Source organism: Phoenix dactylifera, chromosome 6, assembly GCF_051530095.1.
Source record: "Phoenix dactylifera cultivar Ajwa chromosome 6, Ajwa_hap1_PhDact_Kaust_v1.1, whole genome shotgun sequence".
In the NCBI taxonomy this organism is placed as follows: domain Eukaryota; kingdom Viridiplantae; phylum Streptophyta; class Magnoliopsida; order Arecales; family Arecaceae; genus Phoenix; species Phoenix dactylifera.
Window position 1 is genome coordinate 15741116 of NC_143195.1, and position 18113 is coordinate 15759228.

The following is an 18113-nucleotide window of genomic DNA, read 5'->3' on the forward strand; positions in this document are numbered from 1 at the left end:
GAAGGAACTAAAAGCTCTAATGTTGAGCTTAGGGAAGTTCAACATGTAGAAGATCCGACACCATCTACTGAACTAGTTGAGTCAGATTTGATTAGATCAGATCCAGAACCCATCTTAGATGCACCATTAAGGCGATCAGGTAGAGTACCACGTCAGCCGGACAGATACTACGGTTTCTTGGTCCAGGACGGGGATCCTGTCGAACTTGATGAAAACAATGAGGATCCGATCACCTATATGGATGCTATGCAGAGGCATGACTCTGATGCATGGCTTGGAGCCATGCAATCCGAAATAGAATCCATGAAGGTCAATGATGTATGGACATTAGTTGACCCACCCGAAGGGATTAAACCCATAGGGTGTAAGTGGATTTTCAAAAGAAAACGGGGCGCAGACGGAAAAGTAGAGACCTATAAAGCCCGTCTGGTTGCCAAGGGATATCGTCAACGTTATGGTATTGACTATGACGAGACGTTTTCTCCTGTGGCAATGCTCAAATCCATTCGGATTATGCTTGCGATAGCAGCACACTTAGATTATGAAATCTGGCAGATGGATGTTAAAACCGCTTTTCTAAATGGAGATTTAGAAGAAGAGGTGTATATGATGCAACCTGAAGGTTTTATATCTGCAGATGAGTCTAAGGTGTGCAAGCTTCAAAAATCCATTTATGGATTAAAGCAAGCTTCACGGAGTTGGAACATACGATTTGATAAGGTGATCAAATCATATGGCTTCATTAAGAATGAAGAGGAACCTTGCATTTATAAATGGGCAAATGGTTCAGTTATTATATTTCTTGTTTTGTATGTGGATGACATTCTTTTAATCGGGAATGACATTCCTGCATTACAAGGAATAAAGGTTTGGCTATCATCTCAATTTGCCATGAAGGATTTGGGAGAAGCATCTTACATCCTAGGGATGAAGATCTATAGAGATAGATCTAGAAGATTGCTTGGATTATCCCAATCCACATACATTGATACTATACTGAAAAGGTTCAGTATGATTAATTCCAAGAAAGGCTATCTTCCAATGGGCCATGGAATTAACCTCTCTAAAAGGGATTGTCCGACAACCTCTCAAGAAAGAGAGACTATGGATAGAATTCCATATGCTTCGGCAGTGGGATCTATAATGTATGCCATGACATGTACTAGACCAGACGTGGCATACTCACTAGGAGTAGTGAGTAGATACCAGTCTGATCCAGGTAGCAACCACTGGAAGGTTGTCAAAACCATCCTTAAGTATTTGAGAAATACTAAAGATCAGTGGCTTGTCTACGGTGATTCTGACTTAAAACTTGAGGGATATACCGATTCAAGTTTTCAGTCAGATCAAGATGATAGCAAGAGCGTGTCGGGATATATCTTCACTCTTAAGGGTGGGGCCATCTGCTGGAAGAGTTCCAAGCAGCATACAGTGGCAGATTCTACATGTGAAGCAGAATACATTGCAGCATCTGATGCAGCCAAGGAAGCCATATGGTTGCGCAAGTTCATCACCGAGCTGGGAGTGGCACCTTCCATTGATGGTCCAGTTCCTATATTTTGTGATAACACTGGAGCCATAGCTCAGGCAAAGGAACCTAAAGCACATCAGCGGACCAAGCATATTCTGCGACGTTATCACCTGGTTCGAGAGATTATAGAACGAGGTGACATTGATCTTCAGAAGATTGACACAAAAGAAAATCTGGCTGACCCATTTACCAAAGTCCTCGGCATCAAAGAGTTCAACGAACACAAGTCGAAGATGGGTATTAGATACTGTGCCGATTGGCTTTAGGCTAAGTGGGAGTTGTTGGGAATTGTATCCTAAATGTCAATCGTCAGCATATTGATGATTGAATATTGTAAATAAATTGACAAATTAATAAAGTATTATTTGGCATTATTCATCATTTCATCTTCAAATGAACTCTTATATGATGAAGTCCTTAGGACTTATGTTATGATAAAGGAGGATTTATCTTTGAGTCCTTAAACTTGTTCGCGACCAAATGATATGTTGTTACTAGGACGACAACATTATCGAGATTAGGTCGTTGTGTGACATATACGTTGGTTGTCCTCTTAACCAAGGAGTGTGGAGACACTGGTATGCCATACAGGTGAAGTGTAGGAGTACATTTCACTGAACGTGACCAATTCCGGAACGCTCTACTGTCGAGAGATGTTCCGAGTGGATATGGGTATAAGTTTGGCCCTCTGACCTGAGACCGCAACCTGTGACTAGCAAGCAACTCACTGTACTTTGGTACCAGACTACCTGAATTTCTAATTCAGTGACGGAAGGTCACTGGGTGCAGTCAAGTACTTGCGTAGTCAGTTGTGAGTCAAGATGGAATTGACCCCTCCTGCAAACAGGAGATAATGTCTTGTGACTAATTTAGCAAAACCTTGGCCAGGGTAATCTCAGTGAGGAGTCACGGGATATCTAAAGTTAATCACATAATGGATGTACTAATTATAGGGTTGACAGTGAGCTCTAAGTCATCCTGGCATTAAGAGTCAAAGGGATTGAATTATACAGTAACCATAGTTCAGGGTTCCAGAATATTTGCTTCGCATATATTCGGCCTATTCGGACGTCGGGTACCATTGCTAGATGGTCACATCGATTAGTGTAGGAAGTCGTTCCTATACTACCGGCTTAGGTTCGAACCTATGAGGTCACACGCATAGAAGATTCCTGATTGATCAAGAAGGCTGATGAATGATTAAGAATCATTCAGGGGTAATTTGGTCAATTCGATTGGCAAATTATCTTATAAAATAATTAAAGTAATTATCGGAGGATTAATTAGTAATTAGATTGCTAATGAACTCAATTGGATTGAGTAATTAGACTAAGGATGAGCCAAATTGAATTAGATTCAATTCTGGGCTCAATCAGGGTTTTTGACCTGATTGATTAGGTCTGAATCAAGAGGACTTAGGTTGACCAAATTAAATTAGATTAAATTTGTGCTTAATTAGGGATTGACCTAATTGGATTAGGTTCAACCCATGGTAATTGAATCATTCTAATTGTTAGGATTTAATTAAATTAAATGGGTTTGATCTGAAACTATTCGGATCTTGAAATCCACTTGTCACATATCCATGCATGGCGCCATAAATTGATTTTTAATATGATTAAAAATTAATTTAATTTATTTAATGGTGCCATGGGACACTTGGCAACATCAGGGACCTCTTTCATCATTAGATGGGTCGAAATGGAGAGATAAATTCATGAAAAGAATTGGATAAGATCAAATTCTCTCTCTTCATGACATATGCCATCCTTATCTTTATCTCACTTCTAATTAAGGTTGAATTTCGAATTTAATCACCACAAAATCACCACGTGACCCTCTAATCTGATTAGGGGCAGGGGAATTTCGAAATTGAAAGAGGGAAGTGGCAACATGATGAATGGTTTAGATTAGATCAAGCTTCATCATGTAATGGCACATGAACTTGAATTTTGAATTCAAAATTCAAAACCCCACAAAATCCTCCACAAATATGGGATGGTTGGCATGAAGTTAGGTAGGAGAGCAACATTAAAAGGACCTCCATCATCTGGTGGTCGAATTCAAGGAAAAAAGAGAGAAAAAGAAGAAGAAAAAAGGGAAAAGAAAAGAGAGGAACCCTAGTTCATGCATGGAAAAATTCTGCATTCAATCTAGCTGACTTCTTCCTCCTCTAAGTCCATCGCGCCATTAGTGTTAGGGGCCCCTGATAAGAGTCTTTAGATCAGATCTAAGTCCTCTTCAATCCCTTTAAACCTTTCCTCCAAGTTCTTTCAAGAAGGCGGATCAAAAGTTGATAGTGTTTGGAAGATCAAATTTCAGCCTCAAGAAATTCTGCGCAAGCTAGCACTTCCGCAGGATTGGATCTCTTCAGGAACTTCGCGTGGACTTCTCGTAGAGGCCATTCGTGTGCGTGGCTGCGAAGTCGAGGATCAGATCCACAAGTTTCATCCATCATAAAAGGTATTAATCCTACATTAATCTTTTATTATGGTGTCAAGATCTAGGTCTGATTCCCCGAGGTTTTACCCTCTTTTGGGGCTCCTCACGGAGATATCTCCAGAATCCATTCAATGGATATTCGGAGATTAATCGGAATAGAGTTCTTAAGTTTCAGATCTGATAGTTAATCATGCATGAAAGTTTTAGCATAATTGTTTAAACGATTCCGGCATAATCCTATGTGTTCTTAAGGTGCTGATTTCTAGATTTGATCTTGTAAGCATGCATGAATTAAATTGTTTGATTCGATTTTTTCGCTGCGTTTTAAAACTTAAAAAGAACTATGTATGGCTTGATCCCCCTTATGAAGGGGTACGTAGGCAACCCGATCAGGTTCAGCCATGGTTTTAAAAAAAAAAAAAATCCGCATGCTTAACACCGAAGAACCTAGGATTCACTTTCAGTGGTATCAGAGCCAGGTTCATGTTTAAACTTTTATGTTTTAATTCTTGTAATTAAATCTGAAATCATGAGCATGCTTAGATTAGATCTAAAGTATTTTTTATGATTGATTTAATTGCTGATTATGCATGATTGACTAGATCTGAAATTTTGAATGCATATGATGCATGTTTGTGTTAAGATTTGTAACATAAATAAATCTGAAATCATAATATTGTTTAGATTAGATCTAAATAAAATTTATGATTCATATGATCTCTGATTTTAATGAACAAATCAGATCTGAAAATAAAAGTGAAAAAACAAATACATAAGATGTATGTTGTTTGTATTAATTCATGTTGTTATGTATATGTGATGCATGAACATTAAATATAATGACTTAAACATGAATTTAATCTGATTACATGTGATTAATTACAAAAACTCAGATCTGAAAATATGTTTTAAGAACTGAAAGATTGTAATTAATATGTAATTAAAAAGAAATATGCAATGATCAAAACTTTCATAAGTCTAAACTTAATTGAGAATTAAGTGTTATGAAATAGAATTGTAACTCAATTAATTGACATTGCATAATTCTTTGGGCATATGGGTTAGCTTGAATCAAGTTCCTAGGATTGGGTTAGACCTAAGGTTAGAATCATACATGGACAAATAGAATTAATTGATCAAATCTAATTAAGTAGTAACTAGATTAGGTCAAGAAAATTCTAGATCAATTTACAATAGTTGTAGATGGATCAAGTCCATGTCTTTGATTAGACCAAGATGGAACTTGATTTAGGCTCAGAGGTGTAGCCCGAGTCATTTGAGTAATCAAATCGAAATTGATTAACCAGTCGGTGTCTAAGGTAAGTTTGGCAGTTTTGACCGGTGGTTTTTAATTGGGAGCTACTCGCACTGATTCGTCTTTGCCGAGTTAATGGCATATCCCTTCCACCGATCTCACTTACCTGGCCGACATGGTCAATCACATTTTGATTGGATCACTTAATGATTCGAGTTAGCCCATGCCTATAAGGAAAATCAGTTTGACTGATTTAGGTGTCTCCTTAACCGGTTTGAGTCTAATCTGATTTGGTGAAGTCAGTGGGAGAAATTAGACTAACCGGATCTTCTCATCTATCCTAATTATGAAATGCTCTAAAATTATTAGGTCCTTAAAATGAAATGGTTATGGGGATAACTAGGTCATAGCCTCCCATTAAGTTGGGTGATAATGGGTCCAATGTTTTGATAATTATTGGAGGCGCGACACGCCTGGTACTTATCAAGCATTGGAATTGTCATTCAATATATGATGAGTTAAGTGTACCTTCAATAGGCGGTCAGGTGAGCCGAGCCACACTCGGGCTTGGTCATCTATTAGTTGATTAGACTTAACCCTATCATTTAATGGTTGGACCTGACTAGGGTATTCGGTGGAGGCGCCACACGCTTGCCGAAGAACCTAGGGCAAAATTATCACTAGAAGTTGCTTGGTGAAGCAACTGGTTTAGAACCTACCAATAGGTGCATATGGGTTAGCCGAGCCACACTCGGACCGATTTTTTCGCTGCGTTTTAACACCTTGAAGAATGGTTGGCAGCGTTCGGCCGATTTTGCCACAAATCGTCCAAGCGCGGCGACCCTTCCAGCGAGCTCCTGAACCTCCTTTACTTTGGTCGGAGGGGACATACCTTGGATGGCCTTGATTTTGTCTGGGTTGGCTTCGATACTCCGCTGGTTGACAATGAAACCGAGGAACCTCCCGGCCGAAGCGCCGAAGGCGCACTTCGCTGGGTTCAGCTTCATGCGAAACTTCCGCAAGGTGGTGAAAGTCTCCTCCAAATCCGCGATGTGCTGGTCTGCATGGCGGCTCTTCACCAGCATATCGTCCACGTACACCTCCATGTTCCGGCCGATTTGCTCTTTGAAGATTTTGTTGACGAGGCGCTGGTAAGTGGCGCCAGCATTCTTCAGACCGAAGGGCATTACCTTGTAGCAGTACAGCCCCCGGTCTGTTATAAAGGCAGTTTTCTCCTCGTCCTGTGGGGCCATCATTATCTGGTTGTAACCGGAGAAGGCGTCCATGAAAGACAGCAGCTGATATCTGGAAGTCGCGTCGACCAGTTGGTCTATTCGCGGAAGCGGAAAGCTATCCTTAGGGCACGCCTTGTTCAGGTCGGTATAGTCGATGCACATCCTCCACTTCCCGCTCGCCTTCCGGACAAGTACAACATTTGCCAGCCACTCGGGGTAGCTTACCTCCCTTATGAATCCTGCCTCCAAGAGCTTGTCTACCTCCTGGTCGACCACCCGGATCCGATCCGGGGCACAGTGTCTCTTCTTCTGCTTTATTGGTCGGTGGGTCGGGTCGACGTTGAGGGCGTGAGAAATGACCTCTGAGTCGATCCCAGGTACATCGGCCGCCGACCAGGCAAATACATCGGCATTGGCTCGGAGGAATTCCACCAACCGGGCCCGAGCCCCCGGGTCGAGATTGGCGCCGACCCGGACCGCCCGGTCGGGGCGGCCTTCCTCAAGGGGGACTTCGACCACACCCTCGGCCGGCTCCCCGTGCCGCAAGGCCACCTCGTCTCTGGCATCAAGGGACTCGACGCTTAGGGCTTCCACGGGCTTCTTCCCTTTGAGAGTCGCTAGGAAACATTGCCGTGCGGTCGGTTGGTCACCTCGGACCTCTCCGATCCCAGCCGCCGTGGGGAACCGCATGAGCAAGTGGTACGTAGAGACCACCGCACGAAGGGCGTTCAGTCCAGGTCGTTCGAGGATAGCGTTGTAGGCCGAGGGAACACGGACGACCAAGAACCCGAGTTGCACCATGGCTTCTGCGGGTGCAACGCCCGCAGTCACAGGCAGCTCGACGACTCCTTCGGCCGGGACAGCGTCACCAGTGAATCCGATGAGGGGGGTGGATGTTTTGTGCAACAATTGTCTGGACAAGCTCATCTTTTGGAAGGCCTCGTAAAACAAAATATCAGCTGAGCTTCCACTATCAACAAGAACACGCCTTACATCATAGTTTGCCATAGTGAGGGAGATCACCATGGCGTCATCGTGGGGAGTCTGAACCTCCTTTACATCATCATCAGAAAAGGTGATTACATTGCCGACCCTCTGCCTCTTTACGACGGCCATCCCTGATGCTTCCGCCGAGCCCCCTGCGTTCCTCACAGGCCGAGAGCAGCCCCCAGTGATAGTATGGATCACGCCCGCAACGGGTCGATTCTGCTCCCGAGGCTCCGGAGGAGCCGGGTCGGCCGGACGCGGGTCCGCGGGGGGACGTCGGTCGCTCACATATCGACCGAGATGCCCCCGATGGATGAGAGCCTCGATCTCGTCCCGAAGCTGGAAGCAGTCCTCCGTGTCGTGGCCGTGGTCTCGGTGGTACTCACAGTACGCCCGAGAGGGCCTCTTCCCAGGGATCTTCCGCATCTGTCTCGGAGCCGGGAGATCCTCCCGCCCCTTGATCTCCATAGGGATCTGGGCCCGGGGAGTCAGGAGAGGGGTGTACCGGTTGAAACGTCGAGGCGGAGAACGAGGGCGTGGGGCGCCGTGGTTCCTCGCCGGCGACGGGCTTCTGCGCCGACGCTGGGGCGTCGGGCTCCTCCTCTGGCGTGCCTCTTTTCGCCTTTTCTTCCCAAGCTTTGGAGGGATCTCGGCGGCCTCCTTGCTCCGGTGGGCGGCCGCCTCCTCGGCGTCCGCATACTGGTTCGCCCGGGACAACAGCTCCGGGAAGCTCCGTGGCAGGCGTTTATCCAGGGAGAAGGTGAGTCTGCCCTTCTGGAAGCCACGCTTCAGGGCTGAAAGGGCTACCTCCTGACTCAGGTTCCGGACCTCCAGCGTAGCCTTGTTGAAGCGGGTAAGATAATCCCGCAGGCTCTCTCCCTCGTTTTGCCGGACATCAAAGAGGGAGTCGGAGACCAGTCGCCGCCGGCTACTGACGGCGAAGTGAGTGATGAAGAGGCGAGTGAACTGGTCGAAGGACCGGATCGAGCCAGCCTCCAGCCCAACGAACCACGCCCTCGCCGGGCCACGGAGGGTTGCCGGGAAGGCCTTGCAGAGAAGGGGATCTGATGCTCCGTGGAGGAGCATAAGGGTCCTGAAACTCTCGACATGATCCCGCGGGTCCGCCGCCCCGTCATAGGGCTCGATCGCCGGCATTTTGAACCCCGGCGGATTCGGGGTCCGCAGGATCCTCGAGGCGAGCGCCGGCTGGGAGGAGATCTCTAAGTCGGCGAAGGGATCTTTGGAATGGCCCTTCAGGACCTGGAGTTGTCGGTGGAGATCGTCCACCCGCCGGTCCAGGGAACGCGACCGGTGGGTGGGAGACAAGGAGCGGCGAGAGGGGGACCGACTGGAGCGCGGGTTCCTCGAGGACTGGGGGGTCTGGAAATGCGCCCGGGCCCGCCTCTCGTACCCCGCGCAGCTCTGGTGGGAAGGTCCCGGCAGAATGGAGCGTGCTCGAGAATCCTCCTCGCGTCGGCGCTCCTCCCCATGGGAGAGGAAGGAACGCGGGTTGAGGAGGACAGGCGAACGCTCAGGCAGCGGCGGCTCCTGAGCCTGCTGCGGCGCCCGGGACATCGCACCCTGCAGATTCTGCACCGCCTCCGCGAGGGTGCGAACCTGCTGGGTTAGCTGGTCGAATTGGGCGGCCTCGACCATCTGAATGGGCGGTGGGGCGGTGGAGTGTTGCTGAGAGCGTGTTGGGGATGCAGCGGCCTCCCGACCAGTGGCGCGAGAGGCCCCGCGACCGAAAGCATTGGAAGCTCCACGACCACCTCGCCGTGCCATTACGATCGCTCTGAGATCCGACCCTTCCTCTAGCGCCAACTGTTGCTGGTGGTCCAAACCGAGAACGATTGGCACAGCGGTGTGAACGGGGTTCCCTTGGAGTTGGGTTGATTGCGCTCCACCTTCCACCGGAAAACCTGCAGGCAAGCCTCGCACCACCACTGGGGTAGTGGGGGCCCTCCGACAATCAAGTCAGAGGAGATTGAAGGAGAAGGAGAGATAGCAGCAGCAGGTAAGAGAATACTCTGGAAAACCTTTGCTTACCCTCCCCCTTCTCCCCCCCAGCCGCATATATACCAGGCTGGGGGGTCTTTCTGGGGGGTTGGTCATCGTGTGGCACGATGGAGTTGCCACTGGCATGGCCGTTACAGGGCGTCGTGGGGCAGCGCTGGGTACGGCCATGACAGGGCGTAGTGGGGCTCCGCTTTGTACGGCTGTTACAGGGGATCGTGGAGCAGCGCCGGATGCGACCGTTGCAGGGAGTAGTGGAGCAGGGGGCCGCGGCGTGCCTCAGGGGAACAGCCTGTCGTTGTCGGGAGATTGCCGACTCGGGGTCGGATGACTGGATCAGGGGGCAGCCGACTCGGGGTCGGGCTGCGGAGCCGAAGATATCCGACTCGGGGTCGGATTGCTGGATCAAGGGACTGCCGTAGTCTTCCTGGGCGCGCGTGCCGGTCACGTGGGGCATGGTGGCTAAATTCCCCCGTAACAATAAGTATTGGTGAAATTTGCTTGATCATGCAACACTTCTTGAAAAGCAGGGATTGTAGGACAATCCTTGGTCACATGTGCATTACTTTCACAAATTCCACATATACTTTCAACAAAAGTTTGTGCTTTTCCTAAATTAGCCTTGCTTAATTCCATGGCTTCAACCTTCCTAGTCAGATTAGCAATTTTTACATTGACATCATTATCATCTTTAATAAGATATATTCCTCCTTTTGTATTAGGTACCATTTTAGATTTTTCATTTTTATCTGTTGTATCCCAAGCTTGTGCATTTTCTGCTAAAAGATCAAAATAATCCCAGGCTTCATTTGGTTCCTTACTCATGAATTCACCATTACACATCATTTCTACAAATTGTCTCATATTTGAGGACAAACCATCATAAAAGAAACTAATGACCCTCCAAATTTCATATCCATGATGTGGGCAAGCAAGCAGAAGGTCCTTAAATCTTTCCCAACACTGAAAAAATGTTTCTCCATCTTTTTGTGCGAAGTTCATGATATTTCTTCTAAGTGTGTTTGTTTTATGTATTGGAAAGAATTTCTTTAAAAATTCTCTTGTCATTTCTTGCCAGGTGGCTATGGTCCTAGGCCTTAAGGAGTGTAACCATGACTTAGCTTTTTCCTTTAAAGAAAAAGGAAATAACTTAAGCTTAACTACCTCTTCAGTGACATCATTGAAATGAAGTGTTGAATACACTTCATCAAATTCTTTTAGGTGCAAATAGGGACTTTCAGAATCAAGTCCGTGAAACTTTGGGAGTAATTGGATTATTCCTGGTTTCATGTCAAAAGCTCCCGCAGTAGTAGGAATAACCATACAAGATGGGGTACTGGTCCTAGTGGGTTGTAGATAATCACGAAGCGTTCTAATAGGTAAGTAATCTTGAAATTCATTATCTCCCTGATTACTACCATTATCTTCCATTTGATTATTTGAACTTTTATCCCTAGATTCAACTCGGAATAATCTTTTCGTTTTATCCCTTTGCCACAACCGCATATACTGACCAATTAACCAGTCGACTTTTTTTTTTAATTATTATTATTATTATTTATTTATTTATTTATTTTGTATATATATATTTTTAGAGTTTTGGATGAGTATGAATATTACCTAAAGCTATGAATATTGACACCCTGCTACTAAAATTATTCACAATCAAACAGTATCAAAGCATAGCACCCTTATTTCTAATGTTTTCCTAAAAATTTCTAGACAGCTCCTAACTGGTTTGAAGAGTACACTTAAGCCTCCAATCCGGTCTAATAACCTAGTCGACCAGGTAAGCTCCCAGGTAAGTGGAGGGGTCACGATGCGTATAGCAAAGGTCCCACTTAAAACCCACTTTTCTCGAACAGAAACTGTCTCCCTTCAATCACTTAGAGGGACAAAGCTTGCCTAGACATCGACCGGGGTCATAGAGCGAAATTGGTGCAACTTTCAGTGGTCTTCGTCCTATTGAGCTCAAATATCCTTAGGGGCCAACGTCTAGTTGATTTTAATTAGGCTTAGGATATTTATGCACTGGGATGATTTTTGGGCTAAGGACGAGTGATGAAATCCCGACCTTATCTTGTTAATGGGTTCAGCCCTTAGATTATTTTATGCAAATGCCTTATACTATATGCAACAATCAAGAAAATTTTAACATTTTATGTCATGACATTAAATTGCATTTGAATAGTTGATCAAGCAAACTAGCTAAAAAAATTTTTTTTCTTTTTATTTATTTATTTTTTTATTATTTTATTATTTTAATTAATAAATTTTTTTTAATTTTTTTTTAAACAAGAGTAAAATTCTAATGTAGGAAAAATAGGACTAGTATGAGCAAAATAGGAAAATTAATTTAAATACTCACGGCCGGAGTTCGTTCACTCCGGAAATCCAAAAATGTGATCTTGATCTTCCTCGTTACTGGTCCTGCTTGTGTCACCCTTGAATCTGAAAAGATTTGAAATTTCAGCTGTGTTAGAAATAAAGAAAAATTGAAGAAACAAAAAGTAAAAGTTGAAATTTTGCAGCCTTGTTCTCGTTCGCACGTTGCAAATCCCCGGCAACGGCGCTAAAAACTTGCTACAACTTTAATCTTTCTCTTTTAAAAAGGAAAATTAAATGTAGAATACCCCAAGTATAGGGTGTAGCAAAGTAATATTCTCGGTGAGTCCGAGGTCGAATTCACAGGGATTTGACAGTGAACAAAAAACTAAAGGCTGAATAATATTCGGATTGACAAAAATATAACTAAGGCATCAGGATTCAGCCTAGCATTTCATCATGCTTTTCTTAAAATCACCTATTAATCATAATAAAATAGATTCAGTCTTATGGGCAGCATTACAGTAATTCTATTTTAAACTACAGGGATTTCTAAGCATCTGTTATACCCGAGGGAAATAACAAATCAAAGGAAATATATAAGTTTGAAATAATTTCTATCAATCTACTGCACCACAAATCTAAAACATTAAAATCCCATTGATGATTAAAGAAAATACATGAAGAAAATGTTAGGCTTTTCCCTAGCCTTAGCTAAAAAAGATTTAGCTATCCATATGAGATGCAAACATTTTTATAAAAGGATTAGTAAAGAATAACTTAAAATAAACATAAATCCCTTTTTTTTTCTTTGGTTCAGAAAACAGGGTGCTCTGTTTTCTTCTTCCGGCTGCTTTCTCCCTTCCGTGGCCTTGGTTTCCTCTCTCGCCCGGCTGGGAAAATGCGGATGTTGGCTTCCCCCTCCTCTCTCATTCCGTCCTCGGCTCCCCTTTGTCTCCACGGGCAGCAAAGACTTGGGATGCTTCGTTCTGAAGCGGGGAAGAATGGGAAGTCAAACGGCTATTGGGAACTTGGATGGATTCGGCCGGCTGTCTTCTCTCCTCCCTCGCTCGGTTGAGAAGACGGACCGGAAGAGAGGTGTAGATGTTGTGCTTCGGTGATTCCCCCCTCCCTCTCACCTCTTGTCGGCTGCTTTTATAGACACCTTCAGCGTGTTGAAGGTGTGGCTGGGAAGATGGAAGGACGCTGGAAGATCGCCGTTCTAAATGGATGGAGAACGTGGCTGAAACGTCTGGAAGGAGGCTAAAACGTGGGATGAATGAAGTCTGGAACGCGTGGAAGACGAATGGTTGCTGCTGCTGAGAGATCACGGAATGGATGGGGAGCGTGGAGAGCAGAGGTGACTCGGCTGATGGCTTGAACGCGGACGATTTGGCTTCGGAGTTCCCTTGCTGGAACAGGGGAGACGGAAGCCACGAATGAGACGCTGCTTGGAATGCATGGAATACGCGGGTGAGAAACGCTCGGAGATGACGAACGTTGGGAAGCTCCTCACGGACGCATGCTCTGTTCGTTGGGGAGTTTTTTCACGGATGAAAGAGCCGGTTTGGGAGTTTGGGAGACATTGATGTTGGGAAGTTGAGAAGACTCCTCTGATGGCTGAAATTCATTTGCTGTAAAGGAAGTGGAGAACTCGGCTTGGAATGGGAAGAAAATGTGAACCGTTGGGATGACTCCTCTTGGCATTGGATTGGACGTGTTCTGATGCATGAAAGCTTTGTTCCGAAACAGAGGAGGTGAGATGGATGGCTTTTGGGAAGTTTTGCTTTGAGTCAAAGAGCTTGGGGAGTTGAGATGCCTGCTCGGAGATGCTTGAATTGACTCGGATGGCTGTGAATTTGTTGAGCTTGGGCTACTGGTCATTGGGCTCAAACCCAATGCTATTGGGTTTCTTGGATTACTTGCATTCAAACATAAAAAAAAATTATTAATTAATCAATTTTATCAATAATGATTAGCTATAATGCTAATTAAAATGGTATGAAAATTGTACTTTTTGTGCTCTCATCACCGATCAATCTATAACTATTGTAAATTGAATTGAATTATCTTGATTTGATCTAATTACTACTTAGTTAGATTTAATCAATTAACTCAATCATTCCATGATTTGATTCTAACTTTTGGTCTAACCCAATTAGAGAACTTGACTTGAGCTAACCCAAACCCCCAAGACTTATGCAATTTGTCATTGAAATTCAATTCACAATTCTAGGTCACTTAATTCTTAATTAAGTGTAGTTTTATGAAATTTTTTTAGATCATTGTATAAGTCTTAAATCAGATGTTAATTACAAATTTTTAGTTCTTAAAATCAGATCTAAATTTGTGAATTAAACATTCCGATTTCATATTTAATTCATGTTTAAATCATTAACGATTTATGTTCATATATCACATATATAAACTAACATGAATTAACTTAAATAACATGCATCATAAGCATTTATTTTCAGATCTTATATGTCTTAAAAAATCAGAGATTAAAAGGATCATAAATTGCATTTAGATCTAATCTAAATAAGTTTATGATTTCAAATTTTACATGTTCAATATATCATATATATTAATCATAAAACATGCATCACATGCATCCAAATTTCAGATCTAGTTAATCATATAAAAATAGTAATTAAATCATTCACAAATCTTCTTTAGATCTGATCTAAACATATTTATAAATCTCTGATTTAATTACAATTATTTTAAGCATAAATTGTTTAAACATTCAACCTGGCTCTGATACCAATTGAAGGAAAAAGCCGGTTTTTGCATGCATGTAATTTTAAAAATTTTCAGAAAAATGCAGCGGAAAGATAGAATTAAACTCTTTAATTCTAAGCATGCAAGAAAGATCATATCTCAAAAATAAATTACAGAAACGTTTAAACTATTTATGTAAAAATAACTATAAGCATCATTAATCATGAAAAAAAATCAGCAACCCTAGTTAAGTTCTAAACCTAACTAAGATAAAATAAATCTCATACCTTATGAGGAAGAGGATGGATCTGAAGATCTGAAAGTCGAACCTCGGAGCCACACACGTGTCTGGCCTCTATAGATGATCCACGCGAAGCTCCGGGTTGATCTGATCTCGCGAAAGTTCTAGCTTACGCGAAATCCTGCTATGGCTGATTTTGTTCTTCCTAAAATCAATCAACCTTTGATTGATCTTATGAGATGAAGGAAGAAGATGACGAAGGAGAAGAGGAGAAGTAATGAAGTGACCCTTTTCTGAATTTTTCAGAACTCTAATGAGGATGATAGTGTTATTTTGATGATTAACAAGCAATTATCTAGAGTATGTTATAAGTTAAATCGATACTACATTCTTAAGTCTGTTACTCTCAGTATATTTGTTTAAATTGATATCGATACATTTCATTGTTTATTTGAATGAATCTAACCTTGAGATGCAGCAAAGTGTGGATTGAGTCGACCCAAAGGATGATTGGGTCGACCTCGGCACATCAAGAAAGCATTTGGCACACTTCTGCAAAAATGGCACAAATGAACAGTGAGTTGGGTCGACCCAAGGAAAGCATGAGTCGACCCAAACATCAAGATCCTCAAAACAACTCAGAAAATGGTTCTTTGGATTTACTGAGAGGGTCGACCCAAGATGAAGTTGAGTCGACCCAAGCTTGAGTCGACCCAAACCCTGTGTGGGTCGACCCAAAGGCAAGACAGAACAGAAGACAGAAAAGGTTCTCTGGAAACCCTGTTAGGGTCGACCCAAGAAGAAGTTGAGTCGACCCAACTGAACCTTGAGTCGACCCAAGGAAAGGTTGGGTCGACCCAAGTGAAGGAAAGCTGAATTCCAAGTTTCTGTGTTTCTGAAGGTTGGGTCGACCCAAGAAAAAGTTTGAGCTGACCCAAGGTTTGGGTCGACCCAAGAAAAGTTTGGGTCGACCCAAGCACGGGCAGAAGCATAACGGCTAGTTGTGCAGAAGTGCTTTTTGGACTCCCAACGGCTATAAACGGCTAGTTTCTTCAATCCAACGGTCAGGAAGGACTATTTGGAGGTTGGAGAAGTATTTAAGAGGGAGTATTCATCAGAGGAAGCAAGCTTTGGAAAATACATCAAGTGCATTCAAGAGAGAACCCTAGCAAGGCAAGCTTCATCCAAGTGCTTCATTCAAGAATCAAAAGAAAGTGGTTGAGCAGATTCAAAGAGTCATCAAGAGCTCCATCCATCCTTGAAGAGTGGAGCATCCTTGACAAAGAAGAGAGAAGTCACATCAAGCGATAAATATTCTCTAAACTCTTCTTTGTAGATTATATTGTTATATTTGCTCATCTAGGAGTTTAAATCTTCTTCCTTTGTTTATTAAACTACTTGTAAAGGTTGGTTGGTTAGCCCGCAAAACCAACGGAATAGGTTGATTGGTGAACCAGGAAAACCAATTGTAAAGGTTCGTTGGTGAGCCCGTAAAACCAACATAGGTTGTTGGTAAGCCCATAAAACCAACGTAGGTTGTTGGTGAACCCGTAAAACCAATTGTATAGGTTCGTTGGTGAACCCGTAAAACCAACATAGGTTTTTGGTGAACCCGAAAAACCAAAGTGTAAAGGTTTTTGGATTGTGAGCCCGAAAAACAATCCAACTGTAATCCGCGGGATTATAGTGAATTCCCAAGGGATCGCTTGGGGAGTGGACGTAGGTGCTAAGGAGAGCACTGAACCACTATACTTCTTGTTGTTTGTATTGTGATTTGTTTAAGTTCACTAACTCATCATTTAACACAAGTAAGATAGTTAAAATTAAAAGAAACCAATTCACCCCCCCTCTTGGCTTGTCACCTTGGGCAACAAGTGGTATCAGAGCAAGGTGCTCCAATAGTAATTATTGATCTCACAATCAAGAGTTAAAGATCATGACAACCCAAGTGGGATGTTCTATGAGTGAGTGACAATTAATTGATAGACCTCCACTATTTAATGGTATAAACTACACACATTGGAAAGCACGCATGCGCATTTTCATTCAAGCACATGACTACGATTTATGGAGTATCATAGTCAATGGGCTACATACAAATGCTAATCATGATAAGAAAATGGCTCAGCAAAATGCAAAAGCCATGAATATTCTATATTGTGCATTGGATGATAGTGAACTTAATAACATATCTTTTTGCATGACTGCTAAGGAAATATGGAGTGTGCTTGAAGTTAAATATGAATGCACTAACATTTCTAGTGTATTTGAAACTAGCTCCGAAGAAGAAGAGCAGCAAACTGAAATTGAAAATCTATGCTTTGTGGCACATGAAGATGAGGTATGTACTCGAATACAAAGTGATTTCTCATTCAAAAATCAAGTACATACTGAAGCTCAATCTGATTTTACATTTGATGAACTTCATGATGCATTTTCTGATTTATACTTAGAATACAAGAAGCTTAATTTAAAGAATAAGAAGCTTAGTTTAAAGAATAAAAGGCTACATCTGAAAATGTCAGAGGAAAGAAATTCTACTGCTGAAATGAAAGACAAATTAAATTTTGAGAATGAACGATTAAGAGTAAATTCAGAAGAATTGATTCAGAAAAATCAGAATTTAATTAAAGAAAATCAAAATTTAAGTGAAGAAGTTAACCAATTGAAATCTTTTATTAACAAATTCACTGGAAGTTCAGAAAGATTAAAAACGATGTTTGAAAGTCAACATGCTGTTTTTGATAAATCAAAACTTAGCTGGATTTCTTTGCTCAATAATAAATCCCTAAAGAAAAAGGTTATCAATTCGCCAAGCAAACCATTAAATAAGATAACTTATTTCAAACATAAAAAGATTGGTTATAAAAACTTTACCTATGGTTCTAATACGAATAAATCAAATGGTAAAGTTATTACGTTTAAACAGATTTGGGTTCCAAAAGGAACCATATGCACTAACCCTCAAGGACCCAAGCAAGCTTGGGTACCCAAAATAAAAATATGAGGGTGTAGATATAAGTGTGCCAAGCTACCCATGGAACAAATGAAACTTTCATACAAATGGGTGCGTTGACACATAATTAAAAATAAGTCTCAATTTATTCATTAAATCTAGTATAAGGTTTAACATTCTACATCGTGTATCAAAATTATCTTTTTATGAAATTACGATACTCTCTGCATCAAAGTTCTTAAATGCCTCATATGTTGAATTTTTATCTCAACGATCTTAGCATAAAATTTTTCTAGTGCTTGCATGATAATAAGAAAACAATGAATGAATATGTATAACCTTCTCCTTTAAGTTTTTCAAAATCTAAATTTCTTCTCTAATATAAATGGTTGATGCTGATT

General features: G+C 42.5%; 1 non-coding gene across 1 annotated transcript; it reads left to right on the forward strand.

Moving 5' to 3' along the window:
* The first annotated feature begins 10379 nt into the window (after nucleotides 1–10379).
* LOC120106033 (small nucleolar RNA R71) lies at nucleotides 10380–10486 on the forward strand. The gene has a single exon (XR_005508266.1). It is a non-coding gene; the product is annotated as a small nucleolar RNA R71 (small nucleolar RNA).
* Nucleotides 10487–18113: the final 7627 nt, after the last annotated feature.